General features: G+C 40.7%; 1 protein-coding gene across 9 annotated transcripts in view; it reads right to left on the reverse strand.

Moving 5' to 3' along the window:
- Nucleotides 1–7,500, reverse strand: part of EBF3 (EBF transcription factor 3) — a 116,298-nt gene that overhangs the window by 101,763 nt on the left and 7,035 nt on the right. The window lies entirely within an intron of this gene.

Below are 7,500 nucleotides of genomic sequence, written 5' to 3' on the forward strand. Positions count from 1 at the left end.
AGACAATGCACAAGTAGATCTTGGGTCTAGCGTCAACCTCTGATGGAAAGACACAAAGTTTTGTTAAGGCACTTCCCTATAATTTACTTTCCTTCACCTTCGTGAGGTCTCGTGGCCACCCCACCTGCAGCCACTGCTGATCCTGGGAAACGCCGGGGCTCTGGGCAAGAACACCAAAATCGCTCCCCACTTCTTTATACCTCACACTGCTCTCAGCAATTATTTGTTCCCAACAGAACAGAGTCCAGGCTAAGTTCCCTTCTCAGTTACTGTGATAGATACGTATCTGGCTTAATATCACTATTTGGATTAGATAAAGGAAGCTTGCTGCCCATCAGCATCTCCTGAACCACAGAAGAACTGCACAAACATAAAGAGGAAATCCTAATCAAATTTGGATTGGTAAAGAGCATTCCTGACAATCCACACAATACCAAGACCAATTCAATTTTATTGGTTGTTATTCAAAATAAAGGGCACTCACATCTATCCTTTGTGTATTAATAACCTCGCTCAAACTATAGGACTGTGGGGGTTTTGTAGATTGGGGTTTTTGATAGGGCTTGGTGTTCGCTTTATAACCAAGCTGAGTGTTCTCAGCAGTCACGAGCCCAGTAAGCAGCGCAAGCATTTGGTTAAGATTTTCAGTAGTAAATTCGCCTTTTAAATGAGCGTGCCATGGTCCTACATACAGCCAGGTTCACTCCTCCCCGTGCATGTATGCGGTGGTAAAATGAACTTATCCTAAAAGTGAGACTGCACTTCTGCCTCTTTATCACTCCTGCAACTTTCGCATTAATTTTTGTTCCCATATTCCTTCCTTTATTTTCAGAAACTTTTACAAAGTGCAGCAGGAGCTGCGCATGGAGGCCACTGTTTGTATTCCTGCTCTCTAAAAGCCTGCTTAAACGCCGCCTAAGGATTAGGCCAGGTTTCTTTATTTCCTTTCCTACTATTTCTTTATCATTAAGGCCAAGGAGTTTTTAGTGAGCAGAATACTGCTAATCGCTCACCCCAACCCCCATGGCTTTGTTTCTGTCAAAATAGCTCCTTTCAGCTGCAGCACAGAGAGAGCGAGCTGTCTCGGCAAATGAACTGTTCTTTCTCACCAGATGTGTAACCGTGTTTCGTCTTTCACTAGAGACAAGCTGGAGCCGACTCCTTCCGCTAGCTGGGCCCATGCTACATGTCTTACAACAACACAAATGTAAGCCCCTTCCTTTCCACACATGTTAAACTCATTTCCTAGTGAATTATTGGGAAAACACAACACTATCCTTACTGCTGTGCTCAGATGATGCAGTTTACTTTATGCTCTTCTGGCACCACGGCCACACGATGATTGGCTCTGTGTAATTTTCTGGCTGTGAAACTTTTGCTGAAAGTATCACAGATTTTTATTTTTTTTTAATTTGCCTCTAGCCTCAGCATACCAGGGTCTACAAACACCACAGAACAAATGTATTCCCCTTCTACATAACAAATGCTATTTACACTCTGGATTTTTTCCATCTCTGAGAAATAAGGAGGGTTCGTTCAGTAACAAAATAAAAACTAGGACTGAGCTGGCCGTATTCTGTTTCAACTAAGCTGACACGCCAACAAACTAGCAAGCTTTCTTCAGCTTAAAATGTTAATGAACCAAAACAGTTAACAGAAAAGTCAAATCACTGAATCTCGTAAAATCCAGAGTACCCCTCAGCCCATAAAATTCTCCAGCTTCAGATTTTTTTCTAAAACGCAGTTACATCTTTATTTTAATAGAGTATTAATAATGCCAGTATAATGTTGTATTATATATAGTTTTGACCACAAGCATTTTTGTGAGATTTGCTGTTAAGATAAACAAACAAGAGGAGCTTGTGTTCTGGCAGCTTGACCGAAGTGAATGGTTCTCATTTTCTTGGAGCGCGAGCCCTGGAAGCGCTGCCAAGCGCAGGTTAAGCTCCCCGAGATTTCACTTCCTGTAGCCCTGCTTGTCAATCACTTCCTGGCATCTGCGGTGACAATTTCCATCCTCGGAGCCGGGAATTTCCATCCCTCCCAGCCCGGCTCCCTCCACCACCCCTTCGCCCGGGGACCCCGAGTCCTCTCCGCGGCCACCGGCCCCCAGCAGGGCCCTGACGCTCCTGCGCCGCCGCTGCCTCTGCGCCCACCCCACTCAAATACCTCTGCTCTCCCTGCATAGATCATAAAAGAAGCTTTATTAAAGCTATTTCTACCACTTTGCTTCACAGGTTGTTTTTTTTAATTATCTGCTGTCTGAGAGTAATTATTTACTTCCTGTAAGCTTGCGTACCAGAACTCTGAGTTTGAAAGATTTTTCCATAACCTAATCCAATTCATCAAAGGCATCCTAACAAAATTACAGGCTCTGGCAGTATCTTTGCTTTTCACCTGATAAGGCTGCAACAGAAGCACAGGATGGTTTGTATCAGGGTACCTCCTGTAGTATAGTTTTTGACAGCTTTGCTTAAATCCCTTCCCCCTCTTTTCCTTTCTCACAAAAGCATGCTATTTCATTATTCCTTCCTACAGTAGTCATGCAATGCTTTTGGCTTCCTACAAATAATCAAGTATTATGCAGGAAAAAAAAAAAAAAAAGTGTTACAGAAGTCTCATCTAACACATTGGGGATTTGCTTGAGAACAATGGTTCGGAGATGCATGGGAGTGCACTCCTCCGCCAGCAACGCAGGTATTTACACAATTTCATTAACTGTGCTTCGCGCACTGATTAAGAGCAGGGATTAAGAGAGGACGATGTAAATGGCATGGCTGAGGTGGCCTGAGGAAAAGAAAGAGAAAGGAAAGGAGAGAAGGAAGAACGCGCAAAGTGCTGTTCCCAGAGCTTTGGAGAGCTCGGCGCTGCTGAATTACACGCATTGCTTTCCTTTGCCATTTTCTCTTGCCACCCTGCACCCCGCACGCTGCACACGTGTGTGTCCGAGCAGCACACGCATGTGGTGCACGGTGTCCTCCCCTTCCTGGCGCTCACGGTGCTGTTTTGCTTCCTAAGAGCAGAGGTGTTCCCACCTGTGCGCTTGGAAAGCCAATCTGCCTACCTCTGTCCGCAAATGTATCCCTCACAGCAATGCCCATTAATCTACAATATACCACATTCTTAAGGAGGAAAAAAAAAAAAAAAAAATCAATTCTGGGCTTCTGATAGAAATTTTTTAAGGAACTGGTTACCCAGGAAAGTCGTAATTTTTTCATATACTTTGCACTTGGTGGCACCAACAGGACAATGAGAGCAAAAGAGCAGCTGAGGTATTTTAAGGTCTGTTCCTCAGCAGTTGTGCGCACATCTTATAGGAAAATAAAAATTTAAAAAAAAAAAAAAAAAAAAAGAGCCCAAACTGCTCTGTTTTCATTGCATTATGCAGATGAAATGACAAGTTGTCATTTAAGAAGTTAATAAACAGTCACCATTTTGCAGGTTATCCAAATGCTACTGAATAGAAAACCTTGGATCCCTAAATGATGTGTAATTAAAATTATTTAAAAAATCCTCCTTGACAGGCCAGGGCTTAGCCAAAATGTAAATGACATTAAAGAAGACAATGAATTTAATTTTATTTAATGTCCCTTTTTGCAGATCCTCATTTACATAGCATTTTTAACAAAAGCGTTGACCTTATAAATGCTGGCATTTGTACAGCTTCTGCAGAGTTGGATTTAATCATGCTTTCGCAAAGCCATAAGGGAAAAAGCTTTAAGTTCTCTGGTTGGATATGGAGTAGGAATAAAAACATTGGGACTGGTCAAATGTTTATCCTCCTTGCTTCTGAAAACAACCTGACAAGAAGATGTAAAGGTCTAGGGAATAACCCATTGCTGTTTGTAAGGCTTGGTAATAATCATACATAATCGTTTGGAAATATAGCTAATAAAAAATATAATGAGTGTTCAGCAAAATCGGCATTAGGCCCAAATTACATGATATTAATACTTGAACAGGTGCAGAAAGGCGCTTTAAATGAGGTAAATGAATAAAATGTCCCAGAGCACAACTGTGTGCACTGACAAAAAGTCAATCACATGAATAATTCAGTGCCTAGGACTGCCAGCAAAGGTCGGCTTTCGGTGACCTTTGTGACAGGAAGTGAAAGGAAACACTGTTGACTAAAAAAAAACTCCAATCAGTCTTCAGCTACCGCTCCACAATCACTTTAAAGGTGTAAACCTGGAGTATAAATGAATTAAAGCTCTTCCCCGGGAACCCCGTGTAAAAACCCCCTCGCGCGAGCGGTCGACTCCTTTGCTGAAAATCATCTGAAATTACAGACAGCGAAAGGTTAAGGGGGTGTCTCCCAGCAATGTCAATTATGTACAAAATCTGAGGTCAGCCGAAAAGTATTTTAAGAGCCTACAGGATTGAAATTTTGTAACAGCTGTTAAATATGACAAAACTTTTTATTCCCCCAAACTAAAGCTATTCCAAACTCCGTATGAAAGAAATGGGATAAACAGATGTCTGGCTTCCATACAGGAAAGTAGGACACACTTGGAATGATAAGTCTCCTAAACTCTATAGAATAATGCCAGATTTATTGGGGAGGGGGGCATTTACTGCCCACGGAGATGCCAGCTAGCAGTAGGACTGTGATAGGACCATCTGGAAAAGCGGTGCAGAGCATGCTACCGCAACACGCTGCAAGCACATCCAGCGCGCACGGGCAGACCTGCCACTGCCTCGCTAGTGAGCTGCCACTTCATGTTTGGATAGTAATGTAATCCTGCCTTCCCTGCTCCTCCACAATCACTCTTTTCAGTTTTCAACAGTTGGACACCGAGCCTTCACATACATTCAAGCCAAACAAGGAAAGGAAAAGGCAGGAGGATGTATCTTACCAGGAATTTCCATACCTTCTAATAAAATATATTCTGATGGCACGGAGGAATTATTTTAGCACACAGTGTGGTTTTGGTTTAGCAGTTACTGCGGCATCCTGTAATCATTTACAGCCATTGGAATGTATGGGTGAAATAGGATAGATTTATCTGTTCATAGTTGTGATATGTAGACAATGGGTGTTCCTAATGAGGAACATCTGCTTTTGTGTTTTCCCAGAAAACATTATTCCACTATGAAAATGATACTCCCATCCTTTTCAGCAACACCGCAAAGAAAATATGGGCCTTTTCCTTTCTTTTATTTGCTTTTCTTTGGGTCAATCTAATTTCCCAGGGACACTTTTTCTGTGGCATCTTTTTACTGACTGCACTGCAATTTATGGGGGGTTTGTTCTTTAATCCGCGAGTTACTGTGCTGTATGAATAGCCCTGATATGCTAGAAGATACTTAAACGTATACAGTAATAAAAGCGTATATACACTGCCATGCTTCGTGAGAAAAATCAAGTCGACGTAAATAAAAATTCGGAGTGAATTAAAAGGTCAGGAAGGCACGCGACATATGAAACTGTTTTCAAGGCCTTTGATTTTGGTTTTGCATTTAAAGCCCATCGCAGGATTCAAACGTACAGTTACGTAAGTTTATTTAGAACATCCTCATTGCTGACAAATTATTATTCCTGAGGTGCAAAGAAAAAAAAAAAAAAAAGTTGTTGGTTTTTTTTTTCTTTCATTTCTTTTTTTTTGCCTTTTTTTTCCCAGTGTGATAAACAATTCAGACTATCACAGAGACTCCTAGTGTGGGCTGGAACAAATGGGTGGCCATAGATCTCAATTCAGGATTGAATTATTGGTTTGTATCCTGAGGACAAATATGCCTTATCTGGTCAAAAGCTGCTAAATGTATCCAAAGGACAAAAGGATCTAGTGAAGCATATTGTATATAATTCTTTTTTTAAGCCAACTAACCAAGCGGTAACACTTCTTATGGGAAACTGTAAATTGACCCACAGATTTGATGGGGGAATGTTGTTCTGTGATGCTCAAGAGGAAACACAAACCCGAAATTCAACACCGACATCAAATTTAGGTAACCAGCTATTAACACACGGATCGAGCAGACGTAAATTTGGGGAATTTAAAATGCACTTCAGTTGTTTCAAAGGACTACTGCTCTCACAGAGCTTTTTCGCATGTGTGCTTTCCTCCTGTATTTGCTGCACTTTGCTGGTAGTGAACATCACATTCAGTAGTTTTTTAAAAAACACGTCTTGAGGAGTATCTCACCGACCTCCTCGCTAAACCGCACGCAGTATGCAACAAAACCCTACTGGCATTTTGACATTATAAGCGACAACTCTCTTTAGAAGGCTAAAACGCACGCCATCCTCATAAATACAAAATCTTGAAAATTCCTAATGTAGAAGGTGATTAAAATTCCTATAAAATTGTCATATCTTTAAATTTAGAAGCACAGCAGATTTTTCATCAATAATTAAGATCTCTAAAGCATTTATGCTAGGCATAAATGGAGTTTCAATCTTCCTTATTCAAATAAACATGATAAACCCATTAACCAAATGTTTTCTGATTTTTTATATCTTCCCATGCTTCTGGAATACCAAATTATAACATACTCCTGGTATTTTGGGGAAGGTATGCAAGCACTGGCATGGCACAGCTTATTTCAATTTTGTGAGGATCGCCCCTCACAGAACTGATATAATTTAACTCCCGATGATTCCAGTACATCATTATGTGTATATCATTATAATCCCTAATAATTGAAAAATGTTATTGGGGCTGCATTTCATTGTGCGTACGGACTATAAACACAAACCACTTGTAAATTTCTCTGTGTACGTTCAATAGGCACGCAACGATCACTCCAACCATATCTCTAAATTAAAGTCCGACCGAGCACATAATAGCAAAATATTATTCTAATTTTCCTTTCCAGTTAATTTTCATCACGTTCTGTTGTATTCACACTTTAATGCAATTCGCCGCTTACATCTGCAAAAGTCACACATATCTTGAAAACTCTGAACAATGAGCATGCCCCTAATCCAATAATAAAAACTGTAACGTGCTGTCTTTCATTTACTATTCCGCCAAGATTCCTCCACTTCCAAATATTTTTTCGCCAATAAAGCAGAAATAAATTCAGCTCACAAGGCAACAATCCAGTGCTATATGATTTCCATAGCTAAAACACTAAAGACAAATATAATTATATTGATTTTTGTACTTCGAGTTCTATAAAGTGTTGAACTTGTTCTCAATTGCCTGACACAATCCCAGAGTGATGGCAACAACTGGTCAGCCCTATTTGATTACTAATAAGAGAGATGTCCCTTCTGTCAGATACCTAACATTCTCCACTAAGCAAACAGCTATTTCAGCTAGTTAAACATTAGCATTGCTCTCCACTGGTGGTGCATATTTCTTTAGGCTTAACTCATGGAGTTTTCCAGGTTTAATTTTTCAGTCGCTGGACAGCAAAGTTCATGATCAAAAGATAACTTTGTAATGAAAGCTACTGAAATCCAAGCCTGCTCCAACACAGACTAACCCTCTTCTCCGCGGAACCGGTGTAGTATGTACATGGCTCGCTTCCATGTATGACGCTGAGGTACCA

The sequence above is a fragment of the Aythya fuligula genome, chromosome 7, assembly GCF_009819795.1.
Source record: "Aythya fuligula isolate bAytFul2 chromosome 7, bAytFul2.pri, whole genome shotgun sequence".
Classification (NCBI taxonomy): domain Eukaryota; kingdom Metazoa; phylum Chordata; class Aves; order Anseriformes; family Anatidae; genus Aythya; species Aythya fuligula.